The sequence below is a fragment of the Ornithorhynchus anatinus genome, chromosome 11 (genome assembly GCF_004115215.2).
Source record: "Ornithorhynchus anatinus isolate Pmale09 chromosome 11, mOrnAna1.pri.v4, whole genome shotgun sequence".
NCBI lineage: Eukaryota > Metazoa > Chordata > Mammalia > Monotremata > Ornithorhynchidae > Ornithorhynchus > Ornithorhynchus anatinus.
In genome coordinates this window covers 29,124,362-29,142,499 of record NC_041738.1, presented here as the reverse complement: position 1 = coordinate 29,142,499, position 18,138 = coordinate 29,124,362, and the positions used below count along the sequence as shown (strand labels likewise).

Sequence of the window (18,138 nt, the reverse complement as noted above, 5' to 3'; positions counted from 1 at the left end):
GCGAAAAAAGCATTTTTATTGAGCAGTTCAGCCCTCTGAAGAACTTTAGTCATTTGGACAAGATGCTGATTCCTATTCTCCTGGAAAGAGAGACGGATATAGGTACCTAACTGCATCCAAAGACTTAGGTGGGATTTCTATCCTCCTTACCTTGTGGAATTATATGAATGATCTCTCATACTGAGCTCTCACCCAAGGTATAAAGGGACTAGACCCTCTAAGCCCCTGCCGAATCGGGGATAGGTTGGATTCCTTTGGGTCTTTAAAGAACTCAATTACCTCACCCTCTCCTATCTCACCTCACTACTCTCCTACAACAACCCAGCCCGCACACTTCACTCTTCTAATGTTAACCTTCTCACTGTACCTCCCTCTCATCTATCTCGTTGCTGACCTCTCGCCTATATCCTGCATATGGCCTGGATCCCCCCTCCCTCCTCATATCTGACAATTACTCTCCCCTGTGTCAAGCCTTATTGAGATCACATCTCCAAGAGACCTTCCTTTCCTCTTCTTCCACTCACTTCTGCATCATCCTGACTTGCTCCCTTTATTCATGTCCCTCCCAGCCAGCCCCACAACTTTTATGTATATGTCTGTAATATATATTAATGTCTATCTCCCCCTCTAAACTGCAAGCTCACTGTGGAAAGGGAATATGTTAATTGCTATATTTTATTCTCCCAGGTGCTTAGTACAGTGCTTTGCACACACCCAGTGCTCAGTAAATATGATTGAATGACTATGGGTCTTTCAAGGGTGTGCATGGTTCAATCTGACTGGAACTATGGGGCCACTTTGGGCCTCTTCTGGGCCATTTCAAGTGGTTGTTTTCTGCCCCAGGGAAAGGTTCCCTTGTCCCCAGGAATAATGAAACCATGCATCCCCAAATAGGTGGATGGATCACAAACACTAAGGTTTTATTCCACCACCTGTAAAGCTTAAGACCAGGGGAGAACAGACCTTTCAGCCACAATGGCAGTGAGAGCTACTGGCAGTAAAGGGGAAGAAGGAGCAGCTATGTTGCCATCTCTGCTGCCTCCTCATCGTTGTCTTCAGTGACAACAGCAGAAAGTAGCAGCCATTACTGCTACCTCCGATGAAGAGGGGACAGCTGAATAACTCTCTCCTTCTCTTCCTCCTTCTCCTCTTGGTCCTCAGAAAAAACAGCAGTACTGTTGCTGCCCCCACCATCACTATTATGCCTGCCCTTGGTGGAAACAGCCTTTCAAACATTGTGTTCTTAGGGGTGAGCCGAAACAAACATGGCAGGGATTGGGGTGACTTCCAGAACCACTGTCACTTGTGCTCTGGGGACAGTACCAGAGGCTCTGGATCAACTGGCCCATCATGGGCCTGCCTGCTCTTGTAGTGGTGACAGAGATGGAAGATGTCAGCAGTAGTGAAGAGTAATTGTCCTCTGCCTTCTCCCTTGTTCTTTTTCCCTATTTCCTGCCTTCTCTCTCCCTTCCCTTCTTCTCCCCTCTCCTTTCTCTCCTTAGTTCCCTCCTCCTTTTCTCCCCTTGACACTAGAGCAGATTCATGTAATCTTTTGACAAATTCATTTAATTCACTTAATCTTCTGACAAAATGACATCTAACCCATCTCAGATATCTAATTTTTTCTTAAGTGTATCTAAAGGAGACCATGCACACTGTTAGTGCATTTCCACTTCCCACACTCCATCTTTCCAGAAAGTTCTTACAAATGTCTAACATAAATCCCTAAAATTGATCCCTCAGTCTCCAGACTGTCAAAACATAAAGTTCAATAAGTGCCATGACTTTCCCAATCCAGCAAGTTGCTAGCTTAGGCTATTCCATACTTCTCTCTAAACATCTCCAGTTGGGTTAGTAGTAGCAATTGTATTTATTAAGTACTTATTGCGTGCAGAGCATTGTATTAAGCACTGGGAAATAATAAAGAGGTGGGAAACACAGTTTCTATCTCTGGAGGGGCTTCATAGAATAATTGGGTGTTTGTTAAATGCTTTTTAGGTGCTAAGTACTGGGGTAGAGACAAGATAATTAGATAAGACACAGTTCCTGTCCCACATGGACACGGTCTTAAAGGGAGGGAGAACTGATATTTAATCCCCATTTTTCAGATGAGGCTCAGAAGACACGTAGCAGAACCGGGAATAGAGCCCAAGTCCCCTGTTGCCCAGGCCTGTGCTTGTTCCACTAAGTCACGCTGTTGCTCATAATCTAAGCATTGTTTAAATTTCTTTCTTCCCCCAATCTCTCTTTGATTAGACTCTTCAGGGTGAGATAGAAGGGAGAACTCTCTGGCTGTGGGGGGTTATGGAGCAGATGTTAGGAGGAGATTGTGCTGTTTTCTTTCCTTGAAGATCTTGCAGTATGAAAAGTACACCCATCTCTCAGAGGTGGTTATAGGTAAGTCCTTGGCCCTCAAGGGAGATTTATGCCTCACTTAGAAATCTTTGACATTCACCTTAATCATACATTGTCTGTTGTACGTATATTTTGCTCCCTCATATATTGTAAACATCTTGATGTTGCTGATTGTGTTCTCTTGAATGAAGGCAATACTGAACAAAATATCCTCCTCAGTGACCAGACAGTCCTAATTGTTTGATGTGTCCTAAAACTAGATGCAGCTTTTACTTTTCCTCATTAGTATAGTGGTGAGGATCCCCACCTGTCACGTGGGAGACGGGGGTTCGATTCACCGAGGAGGTAAATTAATCAGTCGATCAGTGTTATTTATTGAGCACTTAATGTGTGCAGAGCGTTATGCTAAGTACTGGGGAGAGTACAATATAACACAGTTGGTAGACACGTTCCGTGACTACAGCAAGCTTACAGTCTAGAGGGGGAGACAGATATTGATATAAATAAATTATGGATATGTACGTAACTGCTGTGGGGCTAAGGGTGGGGTGAATAAAGGGGACGAACCCAAGTGCAAAGGCGGTATTTGTTAAGCACTTACTAAGTGCCGAGCACTGTTCTAAGCACTGGGGGAGATACAAGCTTATCAAGTTGTCCCACAGGGGGCTCACAGTCTTAATCCCCATTTTACAGATGAGGGAACTGAGGAACAGAGTGAAGTGGCTTGCCCAAAATCACACAGCTGACAAGTGGCAGAGCCTGGATTAGAACCCACGACCTGTGACTCCCAAACCCGGACTCTTTCCACTAAAGCATGCTGCAGAATGGAGTGGGAGAAGAGGAAATGAGGGCTTAGTCAAGAAGGCTTCTTGGAGGAAATGTGCCTTCAATAAGGCTTTGAAAGTGGGGAGGTTGATTGTCAGATATGAAGAAGGAGAGGATTCCAGGCCAGAAGCAGGATGTGGGTGAGAGGGTCAATAGTGAGATAGATGAGATCGAGGTACAGTGAATTAGGTTAGCATTAGAGGAGCAAAGTGTTCGGGCTGGGTTGTAGAAGGAAAGCAGTGAGGTAAGGTAGTAGGGGGCAAGGTGATTGAGTGCTTGTAAGTTCCCATTAGACTGTAAGTTTGTTGTGGAGATCAAATGCATCTACAGCAGAGTGCTCTGCCCACAGCAACCTATCAATAAATACCATTGATTATTTGATTCTTTTCTGGAAGAGAGCAGACTGGAAGTGTCTTCCAGCCCCAGGTTTATGCATTTGGGAGTTCCACCTCCTCCACGAAGCTTTCCCAGATTGACCTCTCCTGGCCCTAATCATTCCACTCATTCCTTGGAATTTAAGTCTGTGTCTATGAACTCTATGTTTCCAGAAGCAGCGTGGTTCAGTGGAAAGAGCACGGGCTTAGGAGTCAGAGGTCACGGGTCCTAATCCCAGCTATGCCACCTGTCAGCTGTGTGACTTTGGGCAAGTCACTTTACTTCTCAGTGCCTCAGTTACCTCAACTGTAAAATGGGGATTAAGACTGTGAGCCCCACGTGGGACAACCTGATTCCCTTGTATCTACCCCAGCGCTTAGAACAATGCTCGGCACATAATAAGCACTTAACAAATACCAACATTATTATTATTTCTGTTGTTCATTTGCATCTCATTAATTTTTTCCCTTCTGTTACTTGAGTTTTATATTATTTTAATGCTAGTGATTCTGTGCCTGTATCCAGTCTCACCTCTCCCTGAAATAGGGGCCTAGTATGTTTTGTTTTCCGTAATAATAATAGCAATAATATTAATAATAACTTCTTTGACTCTTCTTTCTGTGCCACCCTTAGTGATGTGATCAGCTTTCGGTAGGAGCTTAGAAATTACTGCTGACCGTCTGATGAGACACAAAGACTATGATTTGGATTTGGCCTTTAACCTTCGGTGGTTAGAGAAAGCACTGTGGATTAGTGGATAGAGGACGGGACTGGGAGTCAGAAGGACCTGGGTTCTCATCCTGACCCCACCCTATGTCTGCTGTGTGACCGTGGGCAAGCCATTTTATTTCTCTGGGCTTCAGTTACCTCATCTGCAAAATGGGGATTAAGAGTGTGAGCCTCATGTGAGTCAGGGACTGTGTCCAACCTGATTCACTTGTACCTACCCCAGTGTTTAGAACAGTACGTGGTACATAGTGAGTTCCTAACAAGTTCCATGATCATTATTATTCATTATTAATGGGCAGTGTCTGTTTCTCCCTTTTGCTTCTTTTTAGGGATAATTATGTTTAAATGATCCTTATTCCTGCTTCAGATTAATATTTGACAAGGCCGTCCGCAACTGAGAAGTGGTTTGGCCACAGAGAAAGCTTGCCCAGCATTGAAGAAGCTTCTACGGATTTTTAATAGTCTGGAGTTTGGGGCAGTACTAGAAGGCCATATACCGTATTCTTATCCCATTATAGACTGATAATGAATGAATGTTCGTGTGGTCTGTTACACAACACTAACCTCTTATTTCACTGTCTGCAGTTATGTTCAGTAACTACAATATGAACATCATCTCAATTAACAGAGTACCTTTAGGGCTTTTCTTAGCCAACTATTCTAGCACGCTTGTCCATACTGTCATCAGCACCTAATCAACTAATGATGGCTGAAAATGAGGAAGGCCAATCCCAATAAATCCGAGGGATAGTAATTTTTCTCTTTTAATGCCCTTCTCCCTCCTTCTTCCTTCTTCCTACGGCACAAAGCAGTAAATTAATGTCACGGTGGTTATTACAGTGGCGCTGCTATGGCAAGTATTCAGGCAATGATCCTAGAATATTTTACCTCAGCATTTATTTGTCCATAAAATAAAACAGGATTTATTGCAGCACTCTCCAGTTTGAGGGCTGCGTGGACAGCAGCTGTGACAACTCCTTATCTCCACTACAGGTAGAGATATAGGGATGTTTCCACAAAGCTAAAGAGAAACAAGTATCATTGGCGTCAGACAACTAGGCAACTACAGTATTTTTATATTATATACAATGGGAGAGGAAGCCCACTTCTACAGTGCGCCTGGGAAGAAATCATGCAATAGATTGTCTTATAAATGCCTCCGACAATTAAATGGATAGTGTGGGTCTGACTCTGGTCTGTGAATTATGCCAAGGAATCTACCAGAAAAAATCTGCCTATAGGTTTGTAGGTGGGTGAGAATATGGACGGACAAGTAGATACCACTCTCATTTCTTAAATGAATAGATGTTATGTCTTAAAAAGGAATCAAAACCTAAGCCATTACCTTGCTGTCCATTAAGCACAGGATTTTAGGTGAACTAGGAAAGCATTCATCATTTCAAGTCGTCTGAATGTATTGGAAAGGGAACATGGGTAAAATATAAAATTCTGATGAATAAAATGCAAATAGGTCGTTTGAAAACCACACACACGCACACACACACACACACCATGCACGCATCACACCCACAAATATTCTGTGGTGGGTGAGAAACTCCCCTCTCAAGAAAAAAAAGCTTCTGAATTATAATTCATTGATTCTGAAGCCAATCATTTGGTATTTTGACTGCTAGCTTAGGAATATTCATATTTCCAACAGCATGTAAATTTCCATGTGCCATTAAATCTCTGCGCTCTGTAATTAGGTGCCTCCTGATAGATAAGGATGGAGTTTCTGTGTGTTATGAGTGTGGGAGTCTCCCTGGGGAGGGATGTGGAATCACTGTAAGGGTTTCCCTCTTTGCTGTGGTGCAGTTTTGTCCTGCTCTGGCAAAGGGCTCCCAGCCACTGCCAGTTTGGGATTGTAGCAAAATCCCTGCTGCCACTGGGCTTCATGCAAGCACATTGTTTTGGTGGGGTTGCCTGCTCACTACTTCCAAGTCTCTCTCTCTCTCTCTTTCTCCAGAGACACAGTGCTGCTTTATTTTTTAAAAAACGGGCTGCACAGCACAGCCACTAAAATGTTTACTCACTTAAATATAATTTGCATTCCAAAAGCTGTATTCCCATTTCAAATGATATTTATGAAATAAAAAAGCCACGTTGGTTTAGGCAACAAAAACAGATGTGGCTTGCCATTCGAACGTGTATATAAAAACCTCCCCTGTTTAAAAAAAAAAAGCTCCATTTGGAATAAATATTATTTCATGAAATGAAATATAACACATAAACTGAAATGTTTGTGCAATGCTATTCCTGCCTTGTACTTATAAACACAGCTCAGTACAAAGGCAGAGGGGTTTATTAAAACCCATTTGCATCTGTGTCTATTTGTTTAACAGGCCTTGTCCTGTTGACCAGACTCAGGAAATATTTTCCTGAATATAAGCAAGCCACAGCGGCTACCTCTGATGAGTGAGGTTTCTGCTTAGGTAGAAGAAAATATTGGGTAATGAAGATAGAAAGCCAATAAAGAAGGGGGAAAAATAAAGAATTGCTTAGAATGAATTCTGTACGTAATTACTTGCGTTTTGCTAACTACTGTATAAACAACACTTTTAACAAGGCAAATTGGAAACTTGAAGACAAATCTGCTTAGGGATATAGCTTCAATTTATTACACAATGATAACTGAAAACTTTGTTTCTGCTGCGTTGCAGTCAATTTCCACTGTGTGCATACTTTGAATGTGTGATTAATCATATGAGTGGTAGGGTTGCCAATAAATACCAAAACCTTAAAACTATAACAACTTGCTCATTTTGTGCGGTCATTCCAAATAGCTAAACAACCAGAAATTGTCAATGTGCACCAAGATCAATGCTCCGGGGTCCCTATATAAGATTGATTTCACTCTCGGAGGATTTCATCTCGCTCATCAACAAAAACACTTTGTCCTCCCTAAATAATCCAATCGAATGCCATCCTCCTGTGCAACGCCGAGAGATCTAAATTGTTCGGATTAATCTCTGCTTTGAGGTGGCCTAGCAAATCCCAGTTGAGTGTTAGAACTTTGTCAAATGTAGCCCAAGGGGAGAACGACAGGAGTTTGATCTGAGCTAGAAAAGAATAAAATAAAATAGGCCCGAGAGTCTGAAGAATTAGCTTCTGAGAGGAAACTAAGATCTTTAGGAGGGAACAGAAACTCTAATTTAATTAAATATTCTTGTTTGTCTTCCAATTGAATTAAGGCTCTTTCCCTATGTTTTTTTCACTGCCCATTCCTACAACTAGTTACCATTAGACAGCTCAAAAATGGTATGGAGCATGCTAATAAGAATATGTATAGCCTAGTGTTAGGTATTTACTCCTCAAGATAAGACTTGCTAATTGTTGGACAACAAACACATCACCTTTATAGTCTCCTAAAAATATGAATATATGAGATCAAATTTGAATAGAGAAAAATGAATGATTTTAGGAGAGCTTACATATAACTGCAACAGAAGTATCTGCTGCCTAAATTGCTGTACTTTATAATTAGCAGTCTCTCTTGCTAAGAATTCTGGTTCGGTCTTTCCTTAGCATATAAAAATCCCCTATTGACAGAAGCTGACCTTCAGGGGTATGGAATGACCACTTCTAAATGGCCAAGACCCACTCTCTGGAATTGAAATAGACGATACCCAAATTGAAGAATGTTTGGGAGATCCAAGCCTCCATTCTTGTTTCATGAACCCTGGAAAGATGTCAAATGCTTATCACACATTTGAGCAAAACTTAGAACATGAGATCACTTGGTTCGCCTAGTACCTAAAAATAAGTGAAAAGGAGTTTCTCCTGATGGCTCTCAAGAGACCATAAAGATTTCTTGTTGACATCTGATTCCCTGGATTGAATATCAAACTCACTGAGAACAATTTTAAAAAAAAAAGCAAAAAAGCCATCCTTTCATCATCACCACCAGGGCCAGAAGGATGATATTCCCTAACTATTGAATCTTGAGGAAAATACAAATTCCCACTCTGTCAATCATCAGAGAAAGAACATAGTAGCCTAGTGCTGTTCCCTCACCACATCACTAGAGTCAGATGTGACACAGTAGACGGATGCATCTAAAATTCAGTTTCCCTGCAAAAGAGGGAACAAGTACCTCTCACCACATTAAAAGCAGGGGTTGTGCCTATTTACTTTATTGTACTTGTCCAACTACTTAATAAGGTGTTCTGCCCACACTAAACACTCAGTAAACACCACTGATTGAAATCAGTCAATCCTAGGTATTTAGTGAGTGCTTATTGTGTACACAGCACTGTACTAATTGTGTGGGAAAGTAGAATACCACAGAATCGGTAGATCAGATACCTGCCCACAAGAAAATTACTGTCTACAAGAGGATAGATTGAATGACAAGGAAGTGAGTAAGAGTGGAGGGCAGATTTGGTTTCTTGATAGATTTAAGCCTTGAGAAGAGAGAAAGAAGTGTGTTTTCCTAGGATACTTTCGTAATGCTGAACTCCACCTTGGTCACTTCAGAGGCAACCCAGAATGGGGATGGGACTCCAGCAGTTCATCCTGAGCTCCAGGCTTGTCACGTGAAGCAATCAGAAGCCACCCCAAAGCTGCCAGTGAACTGGGGATGAACATCTGCCAAGCAGCCAGATGGTACTGCTGGGAAAATATTTGCCAAGCTTGCTGTGAGAGCTCTGGGACTGCAGGATTGAAAGGGAAAGCCCCATGCTGCTGATGGGTATGTGCCCGCTTGCTGGTGCCAATAATGCCTGAATCCAGTGCAGTGGCCCCAGTACGCTTCTTTATAAATGCAAGGAAGGCATTTGAGGAAGCATTGCCCTGTAGGAGAAACTCTATGAGAGAGATACTTGTAAATCGATTTCCATTTTATTATATGCACGGAATAGATTGGGAAGGAAAAAGTCTGTGGCTGTGTAGAACATTTTCACACCAATTAACTATGATCCGGTGTAGGCAGGGCCAATAACCCAGTTTTCTTCATTATCGATTTGCTGTTTATAAAGTAAAAGTGTTGAAAACAGATGTCTCTCTCTTTGCTAGAAGTATCATTAATGGCATTTATTGAGCATTTACTGTGTGCAGAATACTGCACTAAGCGTTTGGGAGAACACAGTACCACAGGGTTGGAAGACGTTCCCTGCCTCAATGAGTTTACAGTCTAGAAAAGTACGCTAATAGTAATGGTATTGATTGAGATCCTCCTGAAAGTAATATACCATAATAAGAGCGTGGAGGAGCCCCATTTTTCTTCTGCTCCTCCTCCCCTCCCCATCTGTTGACTCGCTCCGTCTGCTCTACCCCCCTCCCCATCCCACAGTACTTGTGTATATATGCACATATTTATTATTCTATTTATTTTATTAATGAAGTTTATGTATCTATAATTCTATTTATATTGATTCTATTGATTCCTGTTTACTTGTTTTGATGTCTGTCTCCCCCCACTTCTAGACTGTGAGCCCGTTGTTGGGCTGGGATCGTCTCTATTTTTTGCTGTACTAAGCACTTAGTACAGTGCTCTGCACAGAGTAAGCATTCAATAAATACGAATGAATGAATGAACGAAAGAGGACGACAGAATTACCAGATAGGTTCCCTGCCCTTGGGGAGTTTACATTCCTATGGCGGAGAGAGACATAAAAATAGTTACAAATGATGGAATCAAAATGAATAAACTGAATATTCAATCAAAAACTATTTAGTGAGTGCTTAATGTGTTCAGAGCATTGTACTGAGTTCTTGGGAAAGTACAATATGAGAGAGTTGGTAGACACAATCCTGCCCACAAGGAGCTTAGAGTTTACACAGATGCTGAGGTTGCCGACGGGGTGAGAATAGAAGTAGCCTGGGAGAACAGAATGAGAGCAGGCTGTTTTAAGGCCACAGAGAATGTCTACCCAATTTGACTGTGGCTTGCTTGCTGTGGGCCTTGTGACTCTGGGGTCATTATGAGTTGCTCCATCGAGGCACACAGTAGAGGAAGTGCAGCTACAAACATATAATAATTCTAAAGGCGTTCAAGATGGCGTTTTGCTCCGTAAGAGGAATGTTCTAGCCAGTAGCTAGGGAAGCGATTCTCCATGTTAGCCAGGTTAATCCCCACCTGGAGATGAGAATTTGTTCAGAAGGGATACGAGCCAGATGGGAAAGGGCAAGAGAAACACTGCTATCACTTTCCCAAAAAACTAGCAGAACTCTCTTGTTCTCTTGGTAGCAGCTTTCCAATGGTGATTCTAGCTAATTACCACTGATTCCTTTAGGAATTCTGGTTCAGTTTTTATTAGACTATCGACATGTAGCTAAAAGTAGGAAGCATATTAGCTTAATATAGGTGATTAAACCAACTCTTTAAAAGCCCAAATGTCAAATTTGAACAATCCAAAGTAAGACTGTCCACATGATCCCAGAGTGGGTTTTAGGAAAATTCCCAAGGAAGTTGAGGAATTCTGTAAAGGATGTGCCTGACTAGAATGAACCCAGAGACTCCTCCTCATCCTCGTAGATGAGGCACAGACCCAGCTGGTAGTTCATCAGTTGTCCATGAAGAACTCCAGTTCACAGGATACAACTCCATGGTAGCAGCACTCTATCTGATCACTGACTGGGCAGATGTGGCTGCCACTCACATGTCAAAGGTGTGCACTTAGTCCCAGGAGACTTCCCTTATAAAGAGAAAAGTCAGATTAAAGTAACCAACTGGAAAAAACAATGAAGCTCTTAAGAGGATACAGACTGGTTTATTCTTCATTTCTATAGGGAAAAGAGGAAGTGGATTCAAGATAAAATATGTATTAGCCATGAGAAACAACTTTGTTGATTATAGGGACAATTAAATTCTGAAACAGGACATTCTGAAACAGGATATGAAATTTCTACCCATGGAGATCTTTAAAGAAAGAATAAGTTCTTATGTGTCCAGTTTGGGCTAGTATTCTTCTGCCAGAAGGAAGGATGAATTCACAATTTCTTGAAGTCTCTTCCAGCTCCCAGGTTCGATGATTTCCCTGATTGTTACTGGAGAGCCAAACTGACAGGCATCTCTCAACCCCTCTGGCAAGCCAGCTAGTCTTTATAAAAACGGCTTCAGAGAGAAGAAATCAACACAGCAAAGAGAGGTTAAGTGAGTTTTCCATCATCAAATAATTCTTGTAAAGCACCCAGGCATGCAGGACACGGTGATGGCTCAATTACTGCTAATTTCCTAATTGGGATGGTGGACAATCCTTCTTCTCAGTCAGTATGGCAGCCTGCTCCGGGCAAGTCCCCACAGTCTTAGAGAATCCACACTACTTCCAGGAAGCTCATTCATTTCTGAGCCATTGTACTGTTTGACAATTCACCTCTTCCATTATTCACTCCTCCAAATAAGCCTAAATAGGGAAGACTTTGATCATGTTCTGGATTTAATTCCAGTGCAACTCATGTGATCAACTGAATGAGAGAAGCTCTTCAAGGCAGAGACTGTGCTTTTTGTTTCTAATATATGTTTCCATGTGTTCAGTCTAATGCTCTGGACAGAAAAGGTGCTGGTGGTTGAATGCAGTTGTTGGTAGTACAAATTGAGTCTTATGATGGCCGGCAGCCAGTTTGGTCCAAACCCTAATATAGGCCGAATTCAGGTTGGCTGGACTGACTGCAGGAACCAATTCCAAATAACATTCATTCAGTAGTATTTATTGAGCGCTTACTATGTGCAGAGCACTGTACTAATCGCTTGGAATGTAAAATTCAGCAACAATTAAAATAATGCTGGTATTTGTCAAGTGCTCACTATGTATCCAGCACTGTACTGAGTACTGAGGTAGATACAAGCTAATCAGGTGGGACACAGTCCCTGCCCCATTTTACAGAGGAGGTAACTGAGGCACAGAGAAGTTAAGTAACTTGCCCAAGGTCACACAACAGACAAATGGCAGAGCCAGGATTAGAACCCTGGTGCTTCTGACTCCAGGCCCATGCTCTCTCCACTAGGCCTTTACTGCTTCAGAATCACTTCCACTATTGCTTTACATTACCTTACATTCATAACTTTGCTCTCCTAGCCTACTGTTTTGTTGGGTGGAATTTATATGGTGTTTTACTGATTGCTGGGAAAGATAGAGGATAATCAGATCAGAGCCAGTGCCTATCCCATACAGGAAGATTGGGAGATAGGTATCTCATCCTCATCTTATCCCCATTTTACAGATGAGGAAACTAAGGTTAGTGGCACAAGTGGAATTAGAGCCCTGGCCTCCTCTCTTTCCACTAAGTCCCACTGCCTACTTTTAGTTTGGATCAGTGGGCCACTGGAGAATGAAGAACAGTAGTTTGAAGGCTGATTATTTTGTCTATGCTTCTCTCTCCCAAAGCATCTCCACTTCCTAAATAATGAGAAGAATGTTTGAAATGATGCCAGCAAGAGGACTTATCTGGAAATTATGCAAACTTTTTTTTGCTCCCAATCACTGTTTGGAAAGTCAGGCTTTTGCACAAGGGTTACTTTACAGTCTCCTGATAATGAAAACTCTTCATAATCCTGCTGACCTGTTAGAGCTCAAGAGATTTCTGGCCCAAAGCAGTGGGGCCTAGAGGAAAGACCAGAGTCCTGAGATTCAGAGGACCTGGTTTCTAATCACAGCTCTGCCACTTGCCTGCTGTGTGACCTTGGGCTAATCATTTAACACATCTGTGCCTCAGCTTCCTCGTCTGCACAGTAGGGATCCAATGCCTGTTCTCCCTCCTACTTAGACTGTGAGACGTAGGTAGGATGGGGACTGTGTCTAAACTGATTATTTTGTATCTACCCCAGCACTTAGTACAGTGGTTGGCATAGTAAGTGTTTAACAAATACCACCATCATTTAAAGAGTTGTTTCTTTTAAATTATGGGTTGATAGTCTTTTAAACTAACCCACAACACTATGTGTTATGTAGAGATGAAATGTGAAAATTACTGTATGTGGGACTACATCTTACTGAGGTGCTATTTATAAATATGTTATTATTTATCAACTGATAATATATCCTCTAAATAGCATTTCTGTAAAAAAAATAGATGGTGAGAGTATTATACAAGAACACCCTCTATATGAATAATTATTTTATCTTGAAATGTTGTTTTGTACCAGGCTGTAATATACCAAAAGGAGAATCTTTTAAGTATTTACTGGAAAAGCATTTTGAAACATTAGTAGAAAGAGCTCGGGCCTGGGAGTCGGAGGACCTAGGTCCTAATTCCAGCATTGCTGTATGACCTTGGGCAAGTAATTCAATATCTCTGTACCTTAGTTCTCTCACCTGGAGAGATTCAAAATGGAGATTCAATACCTATTCTCCCTCCTACTTAGACTGTAAACCCCTTGTGGAACCTAATTATCTTGTATCTTCCCCAGCACTTAATGCAGAGATTATCCCATAGTTAAGTGCTTAATTAATATCATTATTATCATCATCACTGTTCCATTTTCCACAGTGAGTTGGCTAGGAAGATATAACGAAGCATTTGATACAGATGAGTAAATTATTTTTTTTTCTGGTCTTTAATATGAAGGGCTCCCAGAAAGTTGCAGAAAATGGCTAGAACTTCTGAATCCTAGTCCTGAAACTTTGTAGACCTACCAAATTGGGGTTAACTGGGGTCAGATTGGCTCAAGATTTTCTGGGGAAATTAGACCTTCCAAGCGCTTACTACAGTGCTCAGCACACATTAAGTGCTCAATCAATACGATTGAATGAATGAAGCACTTCACCATGAAAGCTATCAAAAAATGATACAAAAAGATACTTCACTCCATTAAAAAATGTGTCCCTGAGCAGCTTAGCAGAAGGCATAAAAAACCCAAAAGAGTTTAAAATGTCCATATATGTCTAGTTCTCTACTCACCCCCTAAAAAGACAGTGAAACAAAGGAGGTATTTCAAAAACTTATCTTCTTGTTCCCAGTGATGCAATTCACATATAACAGGGTGTTGGTTTGGAAGTACTACCTGGTACTGTATATATTGCGCATGTTATTTGAACTATAAAAAGATAATACAAGATAATCTAAATTCAAAGCTAGCTAGAAGAAAATGAAATGAATCTTTAAACTCCAAAGAAAGCATAAGCATATGTCCTGTCAAAATAGAAGTATGAAAAATTTGAAGGAGAAATGTTTCAATGAAAAACAAAACTCATCCATTGTATTTAGAACTCATTTCAAACCTGGAAAAGATAATGTCAGATAATAAAAATTCATAGGTGAAAACAACTATAATTCTTACATTTGGCTGGGATTAATAGCAGCATTAAAAGAAAGACTAAAAAATGAAGTCATACATTATTTTTTTTTCCTTGTAGGTATAGATTTTGCTTGACCTATTGCTTTTAAAATAGAATACCTTCCAAGGCACGCTTTACATGATAAAATTCCAAGACAAAAGAGAGAAAATGCAAATCAATTCTACATTACATGTATGTTGCTGCATTTGGCAAAATCAAATGAGATCTTTTCATCTCCTTACTGTAGAACAAAAACAGAGCAATATTATGAAATCTTGCAGAGCTTTATTTCTAGGCGTCTTTTGTGTCCAGCCTTTTAAACTCAGGGTTTTCTGCCTTTTTTACTGACAAGCCCACAATTTTCAGAAAAGAAAGCTAGCATTAATTAAGACAGTGCCAGATGTAATTTTCTTGGGAAGTAAATTTCTGCACAACTAAAGGTTACAGAGACCTTTTCACTGTCAAAATTTACTACAGCCTGTGAATGTTAATGTTTCTAATGAAGACATGTTCTCTGTCCCTGAACTTAAAAGTACCCTGAGAAGAAGGCAAAGAGAAAAAAAAACTCTATTTGACGAATGTATCTGGAGTCTGTGCATTAATGCAGGGTTATGCCTGCCGGTGCATATTGTAATTATAGTGTTTGGATAGCCTTGTTTTCTAAACAAGGAATATTGCTATAAATTGGCAATTTTGCATGAGGAGTGGGATTGTACTAGGTGCCTTATGTTACAGATGAGACAGTTGTATAATAAGCATTTAACCCATTAGACTTAAGAATCGACCAAATCTCACTCAATAGCTAGATACAGGCTATGGAATGGGAGGGTAATATTCTTTAGCCATTTTGTATGCACCAAACAGAACCTAAAGAGAGGAATTTGTATTTCTAAAACTAAAATAGCTTGGCACTTTAACTTTAAATCTTCTTCTGTTATACCACAGTCTTCTGTTGAGTTTTATTCTGTTTCTAAAGTAGATTACACTATTGAGTTCTAGAGGAGCTTTATATTGTGCTTTTTAATCTCTAAAGTGGCTATGGTTTTGACTGCCACATACAGAATTCTTTCTAACAAAAATGACTATTTGGAACATTTTCTCTCAGCGCTTAGAGTAACTGTGTAGCTTCAGATAGTTTAATTTTTTTCACTTTTGTTGTCTTTCTAAGTATGATTCCAGGTGATAGACAAAGAAATTAACTTTTTTTTCTTAGAGTGGTGTGATTGGCACTCATTTAGCACTTACACTCTTAGATTGTGAGCCCCCGGCAGGATAGGGCCCATGCATTTCAATCTGTATATTCTCTCCCAGTGCTTAGTACAGTGTTCTGCACACAAGTAGCATTTAATAAATATTATTACTACTAGTGCTTTCACGATTTACAAAGAGAAGTTGGCCAGAGTTGTAATATTTGGGTCAGTACAAAGCTATCTCATAGGAAGGCATATTCTGCAACTTGTAAAAATTGGGTAGTGTTGATATTGAAATCAGACATATACCTATGCCTGATTTAAATATTTCTGAAGAAGACCTAACTAAAACACAGATCATCCTTCTCCTCATGATCAAGGAACTGATGCCATCAATGCTTGCTTGATAATGGGGTTTGGCAGTAGTGAAAAAATTCAGGCTCACTTGGTAGTTTTTTTTTTCCTAGGCTGAGCATGAAGTACAACTTAACCCCTTCAGCCAAAGAGATCTTTTTTCTTTGCAGAGATGAACCACTCTAATTCCCATCTGCAGGTATGACAATCACTTGAAATCTTTGAATTGGGATGTTCAGATAATCTACTACGTAGGAATCTTTATCCTGGGGAAATTGGGGAATTTGATGCTCTCTCTGAGAGATATTTCTCCACCCATTGCAGTGACTGAAAGGGGGTTGACATCACTGTCCCAGTAGGACTTAGGGAGCAGAATGGAACAGTGAAGCTAAAGGATGGTGTATCTCTCGCTACACGGGCAAAGGAGTAATTTATGATTCTCCTATCTCCTATCTCCTATCACAGTCCATATTTCAGGTCTCATTAAACTGTTGATGCCTTTCCATGCAAATTGAATTTCCTTCAGACTTCTGCTTCATATATATATATGTGCAAACACAACCACACACAAGCACATTCTGTCATTCTTTTTGAAGCAATTCAATACAAAAACATTCTCTTCCTTGAAATCATTTGGGACATTTCTAGATGGTCTCCCATGACAATGGCTTTTTGGATTAATAAGTCAGTGGACAGGAACTTGTAAACCTAGATTGTCACCTTGATAAATACGCTTCAAAAAAGTATACTGTTGCAAAGTCAAAGAAATGAAAAGAAGCTGGTGCGAGGTGAGAGCTGACAAAATAATCATAGCTTGGATCTATGCAAAGTACTTCTTTCCAAAAGCACAGAGCTTCCCCTTGTATTGTCTCATTCATTTTCTCAAGCAAGAAAAGAATATTATGTATTCAATCAATCATATTTTATGAGTGCTTACTGTGTGCAGAGTACTACACTGTGCAGTTGGGAGAACAATAAACAGATACATTTCCTGTCCACAACAAGCTTAAAGCTTAAGTCTAGAAAGGGAGACAGACATTAATATAAATAAATAATTTATAGATATATAATTCAGTGCAGTGGGGCTGGGAGGGGGCAATTCAGGGGGATGCAGAAGGGAGAAGGAGAAGAGGAGAGGAAGGCTTACAGGTGGATAGATTGGGACACAGAGAAGTTAAATGTCTTGCTCAAAAATGTAGTAGTGAGTGGTTAAGCCAGAGCTGGAGTCTAGGTCTCCAGATTCTTACACTTGGGTCTGGAACCATTAAGCACTTTGATACTCACCCCACCCCCAGCCCTACAGCACTTGCATACATGTACTTATACTCTATCATTTCCCCTACCTGTAATTTATTTTAATGTATGTTTCCCCTCCTAAATTGTAAAATTCCTTGTGTGCAGGGATTATGTCAACAAACTCTACTGTACTATACTCTGCCAAGCACTTGATGCAGTTTTCTGCACTCAGTAAGCACTCAATAAATATCATCGATTGATTGATCGAGTCATACTCCTTTCCTATTTCTTGATCCAAAATATGGAATAATGAGATATTCATAGTCATCGGAGATGACCCCAAATTCCAGAACTTTCTTCCATTATTTTCCTTGGGCTTAGCACCAGTCCAAAACAAAAACAAGCAAGCATTGTGAGCACCTCTTAATTCAATGTTTTTTGGAAGATTTGCAAGATCGTAAGCCAGGCAAGTTGTGATCAGCTTTGTCCCACCAAAATTTGTCTTCCAAGTTTGACATTAGTTAAACCTCATCCTTGTGAAAATGACATCTGGGGACATTGGCTAGAAGTAGGTGTTGAGCAAACCCTTCCATAGATTATGTTACTAAGGAAACCCAGCCCTCCCTTTGTCTATGCAGGCTGGAAATGGCTATCTGGAGTCTGTCTTTCAAACAGAACAGACCTCAACATAGCAGCAGATGAAAACAACGTGTAAAACTCATAAAATTGACAAATGGCCCAAATTGCAACCCTTTGGAGCTTTCCAAGATGTGATTTTTAACTCTTTGGGAGGGGATGTGGAGTAAAGAGAGTTTGAGAGCTCTGTCGAATGATTCATCTCTGAGGGTTAAGCTAAGGTG

General features: G+C 40.6%; 1 long non-coding RNA gene across 1 annotated transcript in view; it reads left to right on the top strand.

The window, feature by feature from the left end:
- The window catches only part of LOC120638673, a 28,613-nt gene extending 23,799 nt beyond the window's left edge, over positions 1-4,814 (top strand). Inside the window, exon 2 of the long non-coding RNA XR_005660521.1 lies at positions 4,614-4,814. This is a non-coding gene — a long non-coding RNA (uncharacterized LOC120638673). The remainder of the gene's footprint in view (positions 1-4,613) is intronic.
- Positions 4,815-18,138: the final 13,324 nt, after the last annotated feature.